A 17,686-nucleotide genomic window follows, 5' to 3' on the forward strand; every position below is an offset into this window, starting at 1 on the left:
ATTTTTAAGAACCCATTATTGTTACTTAAATATGATAAAATAACACAACATGCATATTTCCGTATTTAAAAAAATATATAAAAATATCCACTACATTATTAAGATGGATATTATATTATGAGTCATGAAAATGTACCACATAACTACAGAATCACTTGCACTTGTATTTTGAGTCCGCTAGATGGCGATATAACACCACTAATGATTCTGACTCAACACGCGCGCGCATTTATCCTAACTGCAACTTTGCTAAAACGTGTGAAATTATATCCAGGACGTCATATATGCATTTTAGGACAACAGTTTCAATAGTTTTAACACTTTAGATATGCTCTCTCACTGAGTTTTGCCACAATCTTGTAGCCGGGTATGCACTTGCCACAGGTAAATGATGAAGTAACGTTGCTTCCATTGTCTCTCGGTTGTTATGGAGAGTCTAAATGAGTATGTGCTCGAACACAGACTGCACTTGCGCTGTAATTACTGCTAGTAACGGGAGAGTTATAGTCGCGCCGTGAAGGATTATGCTCCGTCTCACTGCTTTCTAATGATGAACCCTACACAGCTAATAACGGCAGCCTTTTCCCTTCATGTCTTATTCAGTGAATTCTTTCTCCGCGCACGGGTGGCCTTATTTTGTCGTGTTTAAAGTAATGGGATGTCACTGGTGGAATTGTTTGGGAGTGAGCAATTATTGCCGCCCTCATTCCCCTCTCACTTCTACAGTGCTCCCTAAACTCTATATATCCTCACTACACACTGCATCATGTATAAGAGCCGCTGCTGTACCTCTGCAGGTATGGAGATGAAACATGATGAGGAGATTATAAGGGCCATTCCACGAAATGTAAGCCTTTTCTGTTTCGAAAAGCTATAGTATTTGAAATGATTGTTTTGTTATTTGAAGTGTAACTAGATAGTATTGTTATTGCTTTTAAAAATGGTGATATATAACTGTGCCTTTAAAAGAGACAAGGTTGTACTTCATTTAGTCACGCTAACCTTTTTGCTCAAGGTCATGACACTGTAAGGTGTTTTTAGAAAGAGAAAAATATCTAGTTTTCAGTATAAAGTTGCTTAGCTAATGTACAAACCCGTGCTAACCTGACAAACCTGACAAAACGTATTAGCTACAGTAGCAAAAAAGGAGCTGCTTGGTTTTGAGAAGAGTTCATAATTTTATTATGAATGTGTAACATTGTTTTTTAAATAAAATATTATGTGCAATAAAATGAAAAATGGAAACAGATGGCAAATGGCTTTTATTTTAAAATACAAATTACTGGAATGTACTTTTTCACTAAAATGTTATAAAATTTCACATCAAGTAAAAGCTGGTGTCAGCTTTTCATTGGTAAAGCCACTGTTTACACATTTGTTCATGAGAGAGACAAAATGTGTCCAAAAAAAAACACGATGTGCATGATTTTAATATAAATGGAATATTTATTGGCAAAAATCTGTCTGGCTGTTTGTGGGCCCAACTTTCCTGTCTGGCCCTGCTGTTTTTTTTGCTCTATGTGACACACAGTCTCTTTTATCCGTCTTCCCTGGGTGTCAGTATTTCAGGAAATGAATTTTCACACTGACTTTCGTCAGAGTGCCACGCAATGATCTTTCGGCACTGTTCAGTTATGATTCTCCCATTCTTGCCTGCTTTGGAACCCAGATTAGATTTGTTTGTCATCATCCATCACCCATTTCCATTGTCTTTATGCATAATATCCATTATCCTGTGTGTATCAACGTGGCTTAATCTAATTAATCTCACGAAGAAAAAAAAAATCTCACCACTGAACAGAAATAAATCAATTACCAACGGCTCATCTTACATACCCACATCTACAGGCGTCCCACAAAGCAAGAAAACGTTCTCTTTCAGAGGATAAATGTGGAAATATTGATTGTGTTGGAAGAAATATTCCTCAAGTTATGATCAGACATTTCCATAATGCTCAGTCCTCCGAGAGAACAATCTCAGAAGGAAGAAGTCTCAGCGGGGATCCTATAACACAAGCTCTCTGATAAAAGACATTTGTTCCCTTTCCTCCAATTCTACTCTATCAGCATTATTACGACTTGTATTCTCTCATATGCCAGTTGTACATTAAATGCTGTAAACCATACGCAAAACACTCATTCTTGGGGCTGTAGTCTGAACTAGCCTGAAGTCGCCAACTTGCTTGATTGAAGAAAGTTAGTCCAGTCCTGAAAGCAAGGATGTGCTGTCCGTGGTCCTGAAACAAACTCTATTGTATCCAGTTGTAGTTGCTGAATTTTTGCTTCATAGATTAAGCCACATTTTATTCACCCTTTCCTCATAGAGAAGTAAAATACAGAATATAATGCAATAAAGTGCACACACACTTTACTGCCATCTATGGTTCCTTAAATAACCTATAACACTATTATAGCACAAAAGGTTCTATAATGTAAAAAGATTCTTTAGATTATAAAATGTTCTTTACGTTAAGAAAAAATGGTTCTTTGGGGAATCCGAAATTGTTCTTATGGCATCACTGCAAAAACCTCATTTACTTTTAAGAGTGCAAGTTATCAACCGATCCTTGTTACATATTTACCACATGCACTAGTTTGTTGATACAGATTAGGTTATACTTACTGATATACTTTTGAACAAATAGTATATGGATCTACAGTAATGTGGGCCATAGGACCCTCAGGATGGGCCGTACAGTGATAACTGGATGGCCAGCTCAACAACAAAGACGTGTGCTTCTCACTTCATATACACCAGCCTTGTGATCCGCATCTAAATATTCTGCACATGGCGCCACAACATGTGATTTGACTCCATGCATTCTTGCAAAAGTGCAATTGGCCAGCAATTTTGCATGAGGTCCATGAAAACAAGTAGCACACATCTAGAAAGCACAAGGTTGTTTGTGGTTAATATTTTATTAGGTAAATGTCCAGGCCAAAGAGGATGTTCAATGGTGAAAACAAATAGCATGGAATATTGAGTGGAATGGCAGTACTTTTAAAATGAGGATTCAAATGGGTTATATTTCCTCTTGTACCAAATACCCTTTCATCTCTTCTTTTTTTATACCTGAAGGAGACAAAGATTCCAATTTCCTAGGCGAGACGGCCGGGATTGGAGACGCATATCAAAGGATGGAAAGCGTATAGGTGGCTTAACCAAGGCCTTTTTATCCTTCCTTAATTCAGACATAGCGCGATGATGAGAAAATACACCCTTTCAGGAGTACCAGATGTTACACCTCTAAACTACACATGACCTTTTGGTGTATCGGGCATCCAGAACTGGTGTTTGTGATGGAACCCCTTGCAATTCACAATGGAGATTTCATTTCAGCTGCCAAGCTCAACCTTGAGGGGGTGTCGGGCTGCGACTGGCTATTGATAACATCATTTGCCACATGATAGAAATCTAAAGAGTCCCCGGCTATGAGACTGAACGAAACAGACAAAATCGATCTCCAAAGGATTAACCTGTTTGAGCGCACGGTAGAAACCCGACTGCGCTTCGAGGCAGGCGGGTTGGAGGTGTAAAAAAATAGAAACCTTTTCGTTCACTTTTTGCCAGGCTTGTCGTTATAGTACAGCCGCTCACTTCAACACTTGTAAGCTATGACATCAGTTAGCGTGGCCACTTGAACGATCGCGCGCGGGGCGGGGGTGCAGCCGACGCACGTGCGCGGAATAAGCAAGGCAAGTTCGCAATTCTCTTGTCAAATCGATCGCAGCTCGGGAGGAGTGTGCGAGGCGCAGTTATCATCGCAGACTTCCCCATCACTCACAGTCCCAGCGGTTCCGCAGGAAGACAGCTGTTAATAACCTAACAAGCATGTCTGGAACATTATAAGGTCATTAGTCTACTAACCCCCATATGGATTTACGCACTTCTTTCCTGAGATTCAAACGCTGACGGTGCTTTTCGCTTTTTCTTTTCCGTCCTCTTTCATTCATCTCGTCGGTGATGTGCGGCGAAGAGATTCGTAAAATAATGGGCACATTCGGTTTGTGAAGTCTGTTCTGCTCTCCGTGTGACGGACAGGCTATTGACTATTGAGCTGGAGTGAGTAGAAAGTAAGCTCATTTAAAACAAACATCTGTCTTCAGGACTCCTGCCACGTTTTGAAGCAAGGAGAATGCCCTCGCTTTCATAAAAGGAGGTAAATTGCTTTTGGTTCGCTCTTCAGTTTAAACAGCGGCATTGATTAGTTGTTGGCTGCAAACTGATATTGGTTGGGCTTCCAGAAGAGCTAAGTAGAGCATTAGTCGCACGTAAGTAGCATGCGTTCCCGAATGCATCGTTATCTGTAGCGCGTAAAGACGCTCGCTCCTAAATTAAGTCCTTAACTTAATCTCGTTTAATTGATTTTTGCGGTATATCTGCGCAAATGGAACGTTTGATGAATTTTGTGAATGCATTTTGATCATTGCAATGCTATTGTACACTAAAACGATTGTTAAAAAGTCTTGATGAAAAGCGCATTTAAAGCGATGCTCTGCAGTCTGCGCATGCCACGTGACAAGCTTATATTTACATGACAGGCATCAAAGGCATAACTTTGTGTGGGCCTACTTTGATAAACATAAGTAACTAATTGCAAAAATATTATAATTTGTTTTTAATAACATTTATTTCAACTAGAAACCATGCAATTGTTTTTTAATAAATACATAAATATTCTTAACATATTGTTCGAGTGACTGTGTACTAAGTGAGCGCCTCCCACTCTTTCTTCGTCCTCCTCATCATCCTCTTCTTCCAGTGGCAGGATCACATATTGCATGTTGCATGTTTGCAATGCATAGACCTCAAACCAAATGATTTATAAATACACAACATTCATTGCAACGCTGTTAGGTTTGCTTGCTAAGGAGCACAACAACCCTAGGGCGACAGGGACCTTTTATATTGATCCACACAACGCGCGCTGACATTTATTGTTCTGAAATGTTTAATAACTTTTAGCGCATGGACAAGATGACGTTCAGTTTTCATTTTGGCGGTATTTTCGCACTATTTGAGAAAACAAGCCCCTGGACATACTGGAAATATTCAGTTTTCAGCATTTGTGCAGCATCTTTGGGACCTTAAACCTCCCGTAAGCTCTTCTTCATAAAGAATCAGCCGTAAAAGTAACTAAGTACATAATAAATTAGAATATAGATAACATAGATGAATGTTCATAGATCGCAAGTCAGACAGTCATAACCAAAGTCGTGTTCGTCAGAGAAGGTAACCATTTCCGAGCATAAGCCATTATGCATGTTTGGTTTTGATTTACATACCACAAATAAACTTGTAAAAAGTCTAATTGTTGCCTTTTAGTTAACCGTACTAGTGGCGCTCACAATTTGCGCAGCGCAACGAACCTCGACAGATTGCATCCGAAAACTTAATTTTACCCGAATTAATAATTTAGCAGAGTTTATGTATAAATTCTTAAGTTGTCACCTCCCCTTAAAGCCATTATATTCGCACACTGGATGAAACACTTTAGTGCGTAAAGAGACTAAATAAACGATCAGTAGGGGTTTCTGAGCTGCTTAGCGCCTAACGAAACGGTCACTGCGAGAGATTCGCTGATCTGGCGCTTTTAACGGCGCTGTGAATGCTCTCTCAATGGAGAGGCAATAGAGCTGCGCTGCTGAAGCGCGATGTACTGACAGCGCACCAGCCTCCTCACATCATGTAGTAATTGCTCTTCATCGTCATCTCCACCCCTTTCCCCCTTCCCTGCCATTTGTTCTGTCCGATAAGTATTGAGAGCGAGTAATTATTTCCTCTTTGTTTCGCGTCCTCCGCTGCGCGCCGCAGAGACAGTCTTGTCAGTAGTTGAGCCGAGGTTGGGTGAGAATGTAAAGCGACTTAATTGTCATCGACACTCACATTAAGAGCCAAGCAGCCCAGCTGAGCCCAGCGGAGATTGCTCAATGAAACCTGTGCGTAAGAAGAGCTACACTTGTATTTTTTCAACTCTATCACACGCACAGTCATCCCTTTCATTTGGGCCTTGAATCACAGTCTTTGAGAGAGATGTGTGTGAGAGAGAGAGAGAGAGAGAGCATGTGCATTGTGCAAGAGCACATCTGGGCGGCTGCCTGCAGTCGATTGGTTTTCATTCTTTTGATGTCAGTTCTGTGTTTCAGTGTTAATTCACCTGCATCTTTTCTTTTCTTTTCTTTTCTTTTCTTTTCTTTTCTTTTCTTTTCTTTTCTTGTGTTTTATGGTTGTCTTGTCACATGACAACATGACTTCCTGCACTGAATTAAGGAAAATTATATGGGATCATTTGGTTCATTACATATAGGCTAATTTTGTTTGAGGACATTTATTTATTTATTTATTTATTTAAAATAGACTTGCCACCATGAAGTTTAGGCTAGGTTTTCATATTGACAATATTAATATTATAATCCTAAAATTTGAAAATAAATAATAAATCATAATTTCATAATAACACTTAGAAATACAGTATAAGGCAAACACACACACACACACGCACATGTTTGTTTTTGTGAAAAGTGGGGACATCCCATTGGCGTAATGGTTTTTATACTGTACAAACTGTATGTGCTATTGCCCTACACCAACCCTACACCTAACCCTACCCCTTACAGGAAACTTTGTGCTATTTCAGATTTTCAATTCACTCCATTCTGTGTGATTTATATGCGTTTTGAAAAGTGGGGACATGGGGTAATATCCTGAAAAGTCACCTTTTTTCAAAAGTCAATATTTCTGATAACAATAATAATGATTGTTTTTATTTTTAATTTACTTATATACCCATATACAACTGCAGTAATTTTTTTATTATATTTTTTAATAAAAAATATTATTTTAAATATTTTTATTCTCTCCTTTACTCAGTAGGTGCGTGGGAGGACAAGTCATGTTCATATACAAGGGAGGGAGGGATGTGTTGGGATAGAGAGGGGGAATGAGGGATGCTCGGGGGGAACTCTGATAGATAAGGCACGGATTGTGAGCAGCTCAGCTGGTCAGATCTGCTCTCTGAGCTCTGAGCTGGCATTAGCCGGTCCTCTCTGTGCTGCTGTGATGGATGGATGCTCTTAGAACGGACAAGGACCAGGGAGAGAGAGGCAGAGCGAGAGAGCTTCAAAAAAAGAGAGATGGTGGGAGGGTTATTAAAGAGAAGGAGGGAGTGATATAAATCGAAAGGGATGAGAAAGAAATTAATGATGGGGGGAGAGACAGAGTGAGAGATTCACGAGGAACAGAAGGCAGTGATGGGGGAGTCTCTCATCTGTAAATGAGATTGTCCCTGATGGCCATTTTCTCCCCCAGTTCACTCATTCTTCTTTCCCTCACAAACCTCAATGCTCTGCCGGACGCAGGTCTCAATACTGAGCTCCGCAAGTGCTGACAGTGAAAAACGGAGACACTGGAGGGAGTCAGGCCTCGGGAGGCTCTTCGTATTTTCCCCTCTCTCATGCAGTCACTTCATGCCGCTTGGCCCTGAAACCTTCAAAACAAGGAAGGCCTGAGAGGGCATATTAGTCAACAAAAAAAGTTTAAGACAAAAATACATCAACCGTATAAAATGCTAAAGCAAGTTTGCTTGTAGCACACCAGTCTTAGGATTTCAATTTAATTACTTCGCTGTCAGGTATACCTGATTTCAGCGGCTCGATCTTTCCAAATATTTGCTGTTGTAAATATCAATACTCTATATTGGGCCGCTCACCTGGGTAACTGAAACCGGCACTCCTTTCTTTCTCTTGTTTCATTCAAATGCAACTTGCAACATCTTGCATAGAAAATCACCTTCATTATTAATATTAATGTAATATTGTGTGACGTTCATGTTGTTGTTTAGCTGATTGTTTTGTTCATTGTGAATTTTTCTTCTCAGAAGAAACTACTAATAAAATGATATAAAGTTTTATAATAAATAAAAAATGTAAAATAATTTTAACCTATCACTTTCATGAATTTTATTCATTTATTTATTTATTTTTGTTAGTTGAGTATCTGTGCAATATGCAAAATAATTATCTATCACCTGAACATTTGAACGTTTTTTCGAAAGTCATTGTATATACCAAGAAATACTGTACTAATAAGAAGAATATTGAAATAATTAACATACATAATTACAAAAAGCTGCCAAAAAGCACCATGGTACAGTAGTTTTTGGATATGTTTCACAGTAGAGCCATTTGAAATACCTTGTAGTACCACATGCATGATTTGAATATGGTAATTATTTAATAACATGGTATCAGATATCAAAGTACCATCTGATACCTTCACTGTATCAAGGTTCTGCTCTTTTTTGTAATGTACTGGCTCATATTCCTATCCATTATTTTTACAATTTTTACCGTCTGCTCTGATGGTATTAAATAGCGTCAGAGCCTCCTGCTTTTTGCACTGAGTGGCGGCTTGGATTGGTTTATTCCTTTTAGAATGGATGACACCCATTTCAATGGGATTTGCTTTAAATAACAGGCTAAAGGAAAAAGCTCTTCGGCTTTAGCATGGGATACGTCGAATTCTGTCTGATCTGAGCAGTGTCAGTGAGAGCTGTCAGATTTAAATTAAAATATGTTGAGGTGTTACCACACCAGAACAGAAGCCTGCACTATTGTCTTGTAAAAGACACGCACGCACATACACAACACACACAATAACTTCACAGAACATTATAGCCCCAAACCATAGGTTACTCCTTTTAGTGGATTGGGTTGCTTTGGCATAAGGTGAAGCAATACCTTCAGTATTCAGGTTACAATTCTGAACGAAAAGAATAAGCCTATTAAATGTGCATCAGTTTTGTGGCCAGCTTTAAGTGCTTTTGTGGCTCAAGCAAATGGAACAGAAATGTTGCTTTTCAGTTGTAGAGATTCTCAGTCAACTCACAACAATCTCTATCGATAAACCTGTTTTGTCTTTTCGGTGACTCATATGAGCTTTCAAATGTATTGTGAGATTTGAAAGCTCAAGAGGTGGTGAGTTTCTTCTACGCACGCAAAAAAAAAAAGAAGGTGAAAATCCAGACTGAGTACAGACTGTGGAACACTCAAGCTGTAATAAAATGTGTTTAAATACATATTCAGGGGTGTCAAGCACTTTTATGAAGAGACTTGCGGGACATAGATATAGGAACATAGTGCATGTTTGTAACGGCTATGGTTGTTCTGAATGATGGCTAGCATTATTGTCTGTGTGATTAACTAGAACTCACGTGCATTGGTTTGTTCACTGCGTTGAAGTGAGTGCATCTCTGCGCAGTGTAAGGTGTTTAAGACATTAAGCCTGATTATTAAAGCCATAAGCCACTCAAGGCCATGCGTTACAGTGATTTTACTGCAGCTTAGGGACGTTCTTAGACTAGAAGTGAAGCAGACTGCTTAAACCCCCTCTTAAACATGATAAAATCACTGTAACACCCAGCCTCGATTGTCTTGTTGTGTTCATACATTGGTGCCAGCAGCAAAATGATAAAGACGCCACTAGCCACTAGGGTTTGGGTTTTTATGCTGGTCTGTGTATGAGCATATGTAAATCCAAAGATTTTTTCACTGTGCTGAGTAACTTGGGCGTTCGATTTGAAAGTGTGTGTGTTTTAATGTGTATAAAAGCCAGTGTGTGTGAAAGGGAGAATAAGTGCGAGAGGTTAGACGGCCGTGCTCCTGAGGGAACATGGCAATACGGTGTTACACTCCAGAGCCCCACAGACAAATTAATTCACTTATTGACACCGCTGACACATCTCAGTGACTTTGTAAAATTAACAATTGATCACACTCACTCGCTCTTTCTCTCCTTTTTTCTATTCCCGTCTCTGTTTCCCGTTTCTCCTTTCGGCCGCTCTCTTTGCATGCCCGGCACGTTTATTCATTATTATAATTACGCGGCAGCCTGCAGGAGTCTGGTCATTAGTGATAGAGGGGTGTGAGATAATCGGGACAGTGGCCGGCCTCAGCACGCCTTTGCAGGGATGGGGACAAGGAGAAAGACCCTGGCTCCGACAGCGGCGGACCACTCTCATTGATTGTCTAAATCCACATCCAAACAGGACATAGTGGCAGGGTCACAAAATACAGGGACAATAATAAGAAAGAGGACAAAAGCAGATAATCATAATTTGCTGCACACTTTGTGGCAATTCTTTCCTTCATGAGGTCTTCTCATTGGCTGTATGAGACTGGATTTAGATCAGAATTGGCTAATGTTTGAGGTATGCTCTCGGTGGACTGATCCACAGATCTATGAATGGTTTTGTGTTGCTACAGATTTTTGGTTGGGGTCTTTTCCCCAGTCAAGTCTTCGTCCTGTATTGACATTTGGCTATTGTGATTCCCAGTGTCGCTTGGCTTCCAGGTCTGATTCATTCAAGCATTAACTTTGTTTCAGTTGTTTCTCCTAAAATATCTTTTTAAAAAAACATTTTATGTTCATTTTAGAAGAATTCGAGGAGAAAAACAATATTTTTCTTTTTTTCATGAAGTCAGATTTTGGATCCAATTTACAAAATTTTAGACGCTGTGTACGAAAACTTTTCAAGGATGATTTTTTTTTTAAATTAATTAAATAATTTTTGTGGACTGAACTGATGGTCAGGCTTTTTAGAGTCGCACGGATGGCTGAGAGATGTTGGTGCACATTGTTGTCAGGAGGTAAATGGTGTGATTGTAAAAAAAAGAAAAAAAAAACCTGACATATGTGCATGTGTGTGTTTTTGCTTGTGTGTGTAATACATTTGAGAGAATGTAGCAGATTGTACTGCTTTGGGGCAGAAAGTTTATTAGCCTGTAAGTGCTATAGTTACAGTATACCTTCATAAAGCACACAGGAACCTGTCTACAGTTAGCATTTAACACACACACACACACACACACACACTGAAATCCAATTGATGACTTCATTCTATTGTTCATAATTCATTCTTTTATATTTAGTAATTATATTAATTTTTATAGTGCAGCTCTTATAAAATACTCTTATAAAGTACTTTTAGAAATGAATCTTTGAGGAGCTCTCCAGAATGGCTTGGTTAATTTCTGATGATATTTTCGAGTCATTTTGTCACCAAACGTAACCAAAAATGTACTAGCAGTCATACAATCCAAACAACAGGGAGAGTTTTGTTTAAAAATGAACATATAAGCTGAATACAATAGACACAGCTAGTAGATGATGCAGTGAAGCATCTCATTGTGTTCAAATGAGGTCATCATGGTGAACTTCATGGAGCTTGTACATCAGAGCAAAGCTAATTGGACAGTTAACAGCATCTGTGCTGTCTCAAGACGATGCCGTGAGAAGCAGAACCTCAGCAAATGAGCGGCGAGCTCAAACTTCAGCTTAACTCTAACTCCACATCTAATTCAGAGGGCTTAAATGTGATGTGTTGAAATCGTATAAGGAAGACACACAGGTGCTTTTTTAAGTTATAAGGCAAGTGTGCACACACACACACACACACACACGTAAAGACCCTGGAAGGAAAGACTCTGGTAACAGATATTTCTTTTTGCTGGGTCTGTGAGGAAATGGAAGAGAGGGGGAAAAAACGGTCCGGTGGAGTCATTGGATCTAGGAGACTGTGACTCCAGTCTGAGCAACAGGCTGTGGATGGGACTTAAGTGCAATGAAGATCAATTCTTCTGTAACTTTAACTCCGTACCCTTGTCATCGTATTACCCTTGGGCTTGATACAAAAACTGTAGTAAGCTCAGGGCTGTGTTACAGCTGACAGCAAAGATTTACATAGATACATAGTTTTTTTTTTCATATCTGAAGCATACCTTCTTACAAATACGTTTTTAGTAAAAATACAAAGGTAAAATCTTGTCTGTTCTAACATCTCTTGCATTTATCACCAAAGTACAGACCTTGAGGCATTCAAGTTGTATTCATGTTTTTCAATATATAACAAATCAGCAGTCATGTACTTTTTTGAAATACATGGCCAAAAAAACCCCCAAACAAACAAAAAAACACGTAACAAATTATTATTTATTTAAATAAAAGTATAACTAAATAATCTAGCCATGAAACAGCTTCATTTAGCACTCAGAATTCAAATTCTGAACTTACATTTTAATGTAATGAAATATATGTATGTATGTATGTATGAGACACACACACACTCTTATCACACACATAATACTAATAAAATTAACTAAATGATACTTACCTTTAGAATAGAGCACGTGGAACAGAGCAGCTCTATACAGCAAACTGAGATCTATACATCATCTGAAAACTGAATAAATAAGCTTTCCATTGATGTAGCCTATGGTTTGTTAGGATAGGACAATATTTGGCCGAGATACAAGTATTTGAAAATCTAGAATCTGTGCAAAAAAATCTAAATATTGAGAAAATGGCCTTTAAAGTTGTCCAAATTAAGTTCTTAGCCATGCATATCACTAATCAAAAATTATGTTTTGATATATTTACTGTAGGAAATTTACAAAATATCTTCATGGAACATGATCTTTACTTAATATAATAATGATTTTTGGCACAAAAGAAAAATTGATAATTTTGACCCATGCAATGTATTGTTGGTTATTGCTACAAATATACCCGTGCTTCTTATGACTGGTTTTGTGCTCCAGGGTCACAAATCATTTTGCAACATGAGGGTGGCTAGATGAATCTCCAATTTAAAGCAAATGATTTGCAGAAGGTGCAATTCAATTGGACTGACTTTCAGCCTACAGTAATCATGCAACTTAATTATCAAATTTTTGGAAACTGCATTTAAAATCTGAATGGGCAGCATGCATGGGTATGTGTGCGTGTGTGCTTTTGTGAAAATGTAGATGTGTTTATATAGCCTTATGTCGTCTTGTAGATTAAACTTAGTGAGAAAATCTCTCACTGTTCCAATAGGCTCTAAAATAATCACAGGCGCGCGCACACACAAGCTTGTAAATACATATTGAAATGAGATGCTGTATAGTGCAGGGTGGGGAAAATTGCCTGCTTATCTCCAGTAATATCGGCTAAGCGAGAGCTGATGTACTCATCTGCAAACACACTGATACGGCAGCACCAGCGGTGCAGAAACTCCCTGTGTCCGTTCGGATTGGCTGTCGGAGCTTTACTGCGAGCTTCCCTGCAGATGCTTGTGCACAGAAACGCACGCACCGATATTGCCTGGAGACGTGGGAATGCAGCAGGCTGGAAATGTTTCAATGAAAAGCCAGATAAATGCACCGGAGGCCTCGGCCTCCCACCGCATTTCAATATTGTGCATTTTTCCAGAAATCCGAGATGCTTTTAAGAACTTCTGTTGGCCCTCACACCATTTGGGCTCATTTTCGGTGGGGCCTCTCGTCAGAGAGATAGAGTTGTTTTGCAGGGATTCATTTTTCTGCTCTGTTTGAGCTCCAGAGCATGAAATGGTGTATTTAGGATCAAGTCTGTTGTTGCAAATGGCTTGTATGTGTATGTGTGTGTTAGTGAAAGAGAGAGAGAGCAAAAATAAGTGAGACAGTGACAGGGCACAAGAAAGTTGCCTGAACCACAGGTACCCAGCTGACAAAAGTATGTTCTAATAACCTTTCACTAATGTTCTCTATAAGTTATGAAATTGCTAATTTGTAATGTTCTCTGAACATTTAAAGCACCCAGTTTTTAAAATGTTTTATATATATATATTTATATTATATATTTGGTGATGCAAATCAACCCATTTTATAATTTTCTAAACATCATGCTAATGAATAATTCTCTGAATAGAACATTCTGTAACAAGTAGAAGCTGAAGCTGTATGACATTAATTCGTCTCCACACAAAAGGATGTAATTGATTAAATATTTGCTTTAAAAACAATGTGCACGTCATACTCCTGTCCAGTAGGTGGCAGAAATGGAAGAAATTATTCTAGTACTTTTTCTAGTGTTTTAGTTACAGTTGGCAAACTAATGTAAAAAGTGCATTTTTTCCACCTGCTATACTGGAGTGTGAAGCACTGGATGGATCACAGGAGAGCAATGGTGTCTGCCAAGATTTCACTGCAAAGTTGCTTAAAGGGATAGTTCACCCAAAAATGAAAATTTGATGTTTATCTGCTTACCCCCAGGGCATCCAAGATGTAAGTGACTTTGTTTCTTCAGTAGAACACAAACGAAGATTTTTAACTCAAACCGTTGCAGTCTGTCAGTTCAGTTTCTTGCACAGACTGATTGTTTCGTGTCTTAAGACCTCAATATATAGTCACGAGCCGCAAGGTTTAATTTGGTTTTGTCTGTGTATGTTTTTTTTTTTTTGTCTCTCAAAGCTGTGGGTCCCATTGACTGCCATTATATGACTGACAGACTGCAACGGTTTGAGTTAAAAATCTTCGTTTGTGTTCTACTGAAGAAACAAAGTCACCTACATCTTGGATGTCCTGGGGGTAAGCAGATAAACATCAATTTTTCATTTTTGGGTGAACTATCCCTTTAAGCATCATGTTGTTTTTCACCAAAAATCACTGAAGCAGTTTGAAAATGTTCAGTCAGCCACATACATTTTTTTTTTTTTTTTTGCTGACACTCTTGAGTTACAATGTGCTACCTTGTACTTGCATTGAGTTTGTAAAAAAGAAAGAAAGAAATTCATATCAGGTTATTTTGAATGACATGAGGGTAAGTAAATGATGACAGAGTATTGTAATGTGTTTAAGTTATAGCAAGCCATTATTAGGTTGATTTTCCCCCAAAAAATGTAAACACCGCTGCTCTATAATACTTTCAAAACTCTTTGCTGCTTGTTTGAGAATCCTGATAGTCATGTATGCTCATACAATGTTGTGAATCTGAGGTGTGGCCATTTTGTCTGTGTAATAGAAATTGAAGGAAGTGTTTGTAAACGGTCACAGAATCTGGAATAACACACATCATCTAGATGTCATATACAATTCTGTTATAATTTGGAATGTACAGTTTGTTCAGTGTGTTATACTTTATACTTATATTTTCACATGATCAGGAATTTTGCATTAAGGTGAAAGATTTCCCCACACAGACTTTGCATTTCTCTGTGTTGAATGGAGAATCAGACAGCTGCTTGGATTGAAAGTGGCTTCTGTGTGAGCTGTGCTTCATACATTGCTACAATAGACAATAGACCCTTTTTACCCATTAAAATTTCACTGAAATGTCACTAATGTGATTGCGCGTTTTGTCAGGGTATAGGTTATAGTGCCATATTTCATTTTTGACAGGAATGAAAACAAGGCTGTGAGGGATGGAAATACAATCTGTTCAATGGATTCTTCTACTGTTGTTTTATAACATTAATTGTTCAGCTCATGCGACATCTTTCCAAAAAACCTTAAGTAGACATAAAACATTTTTAAAAGTTGTGGGTTTTGAAAATGACATTATCTAGACCTTCATACAGTGCGTGTCAATGTAAAGACTGTTGTCTATCCCTCACAGCCTTGTTTTCCTCAGATTAAGGTCAGCTGATCGAACAGCTGATGCAACATTAAACATATTGTTTTTCAGCGCTTTCCAAAAAATCTGATTAAGAAAATGAGTCATGTTGAGAAAATGAGACATGCGACATAAGACCTTAAAGGATAGTTCATCCAAAAATGGAAATTCTATGCCATTCCAGACCAATATGACTTTTTTTTTTGTCCATACAGTGGTCAGCAAAACTGGTTACCAACATTCTTCAAAATATCAGAATAAAGAAAGTCATACTAGTTTGGAATGTCTTGAGGGGTGGAAATTATGACAATTTTCATTTCACCTTTAAAGACAACTCATTAAATGGACTAGTTTTGATATGCATAAAATGAAATATGCTGCCTAGCTAAAGCCTTTTAAGTGAAAATAAGAATTCTAAAATAAGAAAATCTATCTAAACTGCCAGTTTAACATCCCAGACAGAGTAATTTATACCTGATTTCACCTTAATGTCAACTTTTTCCTTCCCATTTGGTTGTCACACTACTAACAGGTAAACAAGCAGTTATAAACAAACCAATAGTTCTTTCCTCAATTAGTATTTCATGTTATTGCAAGACCGATGCATCAAGAAGCCTTAAAGGGTTTTATTATCATCGGCCAGCCAGGCATGTAATTTTGGAGTCCATTTCATTTTGGTGCACCCCATTTTTGAGAGACTCGGAAATTCAATTCACAAATCACTGGTCAATTTAAATGACTCTGTCTAGTAGGGAATGTACAGTCAGGGCTGTGCTTTATATTAGACAGGAAAATGGGCCAAGCATTCCACCTCGGGATGTGTGCCACGGCGAGTCTCCTCACCTGCATGTGTGTTTATATTTAATGCTTCAGTTGTGAGATCCAGGCAGGAGATGACGGAATTAAATGCAGGGCACAGTTCTCTGTCATATTCAGAGGTGGCTTTGAGCCGGTGCATGTCAATGAAGCGCGGTTGTGCATGTCTGCATGTGCGCGTGGCTTTGTGTTTGTGATTAAGGTTAAGCCAAATGCAAATCAAAGCAATCTCCAGACAGACTTTCCTACGCAGACCGTCCCACTCCACGTAATGATGGTCTGTTCTGCTGAAGAGTCCTTAAGTTAATACACTAATAAATAGCACACACACACATTCGTCTATGAGCAAACACGGGTGCATTTGCATGAGTTTAGGGTAATTGTGCAGGAAGAACAGAGTGACAATAACGGGATGATTTAATAATGTCAAGACTGTTGACAGGATTTTATGTATGTGTGTAAAGGTGCGTAGTCAGCTTTTGTGCGTATCCTTTTGCACTCCAGTATGGGCTTCTCTAATGAATGTGCCAGAATACAAAGCTGTTGGTAATGCTGTTATGTGTCTGTCTGTATAAAGAGAATGGACAATGTGCTGCTTTCGGTGGCTCACCATGTCAAATCATCAGTCACACACACACACAGATGCTAATGTTGGATGAGGAGTGCACGTTTTATTAAAGTGCTAAGGCAAATGCACACTTTATGAGCTCCTCATCCACTCCTATAATCAAAACACCAGTGAAAGTGTCTTGAGTGTGGGATATGAAACGTTCATACACTCTACTGTATACATCACAACATTCAAATCGATCCTGTTTTTATGTTTGAACGATAAATCACTAAAAATCAAAATTCATTTATTTAGTAAAACATTTAAAATAAATATTAGTACTTTTTTTGAAAATGTGTATTAAAACATTTCAGTTTTTTTTTTTTTCTCCATTCAAAGCAATTCTCATTGTATCCACAAGGGGACAGAGTGACACTTCAGTGTACACAATCACTCATTCAGGTCCATGGGGAAATCTCTAGAAAACATGTCCAAGTGATGTCACTTCAAAAATAATGATAACAATAAAACATTTTACACATAGAAACCAATTGAGATTTTTGCAGATTTATTTTTTATGACAGTTAAGCATATTTCTATCCATTTTTATATTGTAATGCGTCTGTTTGTCTATATGTCATATTACAGTCTGGGAGGGGTGCTTAATTATCATAAAATATTTAAATGTGAATATGCCTTGCATAATAATTCAAACAAGCACAATAATTCAAGTGCATATATTTGACGTTAACTTTCTATAATGGTGGCAAACAATATAGATGTTAATGATGGTACATTTTTCATGTTGTCATCTGTGTACCTATGGTACTCGGTATTAATTTTTCTATCAAGGTAAACGAGTCAAGCAGGAATTTGACCTGCTTGAATATTACCTGAGTATGTTCGCCCGT

General features: G+C 38.3%; 1 protein-coding gene across 2 annotated transcripts in view; it reads left to right on the plus strand.

The window, feature by feature from the left end:
- The first annotated feature begins 3,735 nt into the window (after positions 1–3,735).
- The window catches only part of tafa4b (TAFA chemokine like family member 4b), a 42,166-nt gene continuing 28,215 nt past the window's right edge, over positions 3,736–17,686 (plus strand). The window contains exon 1 of one of the 2 annotated variants that reach the window (XM_058792078.1): positions 3,736–3,851. The gene's annotated coding sequence lies outside the window, so the exon portion shown is untranslated. Of the gene's footprint in view, positions 3,852–3,940; positions 4,161–17,686 lie in introns of those variants that run through there. The other variant, XM_058792077.1, reaches the window with a different exon arrangement.

This window comes from Onychostoma macrolepis, chromosome 11 (genome assembly GCF_012432095.1).
Source record: "Onychostoma macrolepis isolate SWU-2019 chromosome 11, ASM1243209v1, whole genome shotgun sequence".
NCBI classification, from domain to species: Eukaryota; Metazoa; Chordata; class Actinopteri; order Cypriniformes; family Cyprinidae; genus Onychostoma; species Onychostoma macrolepis.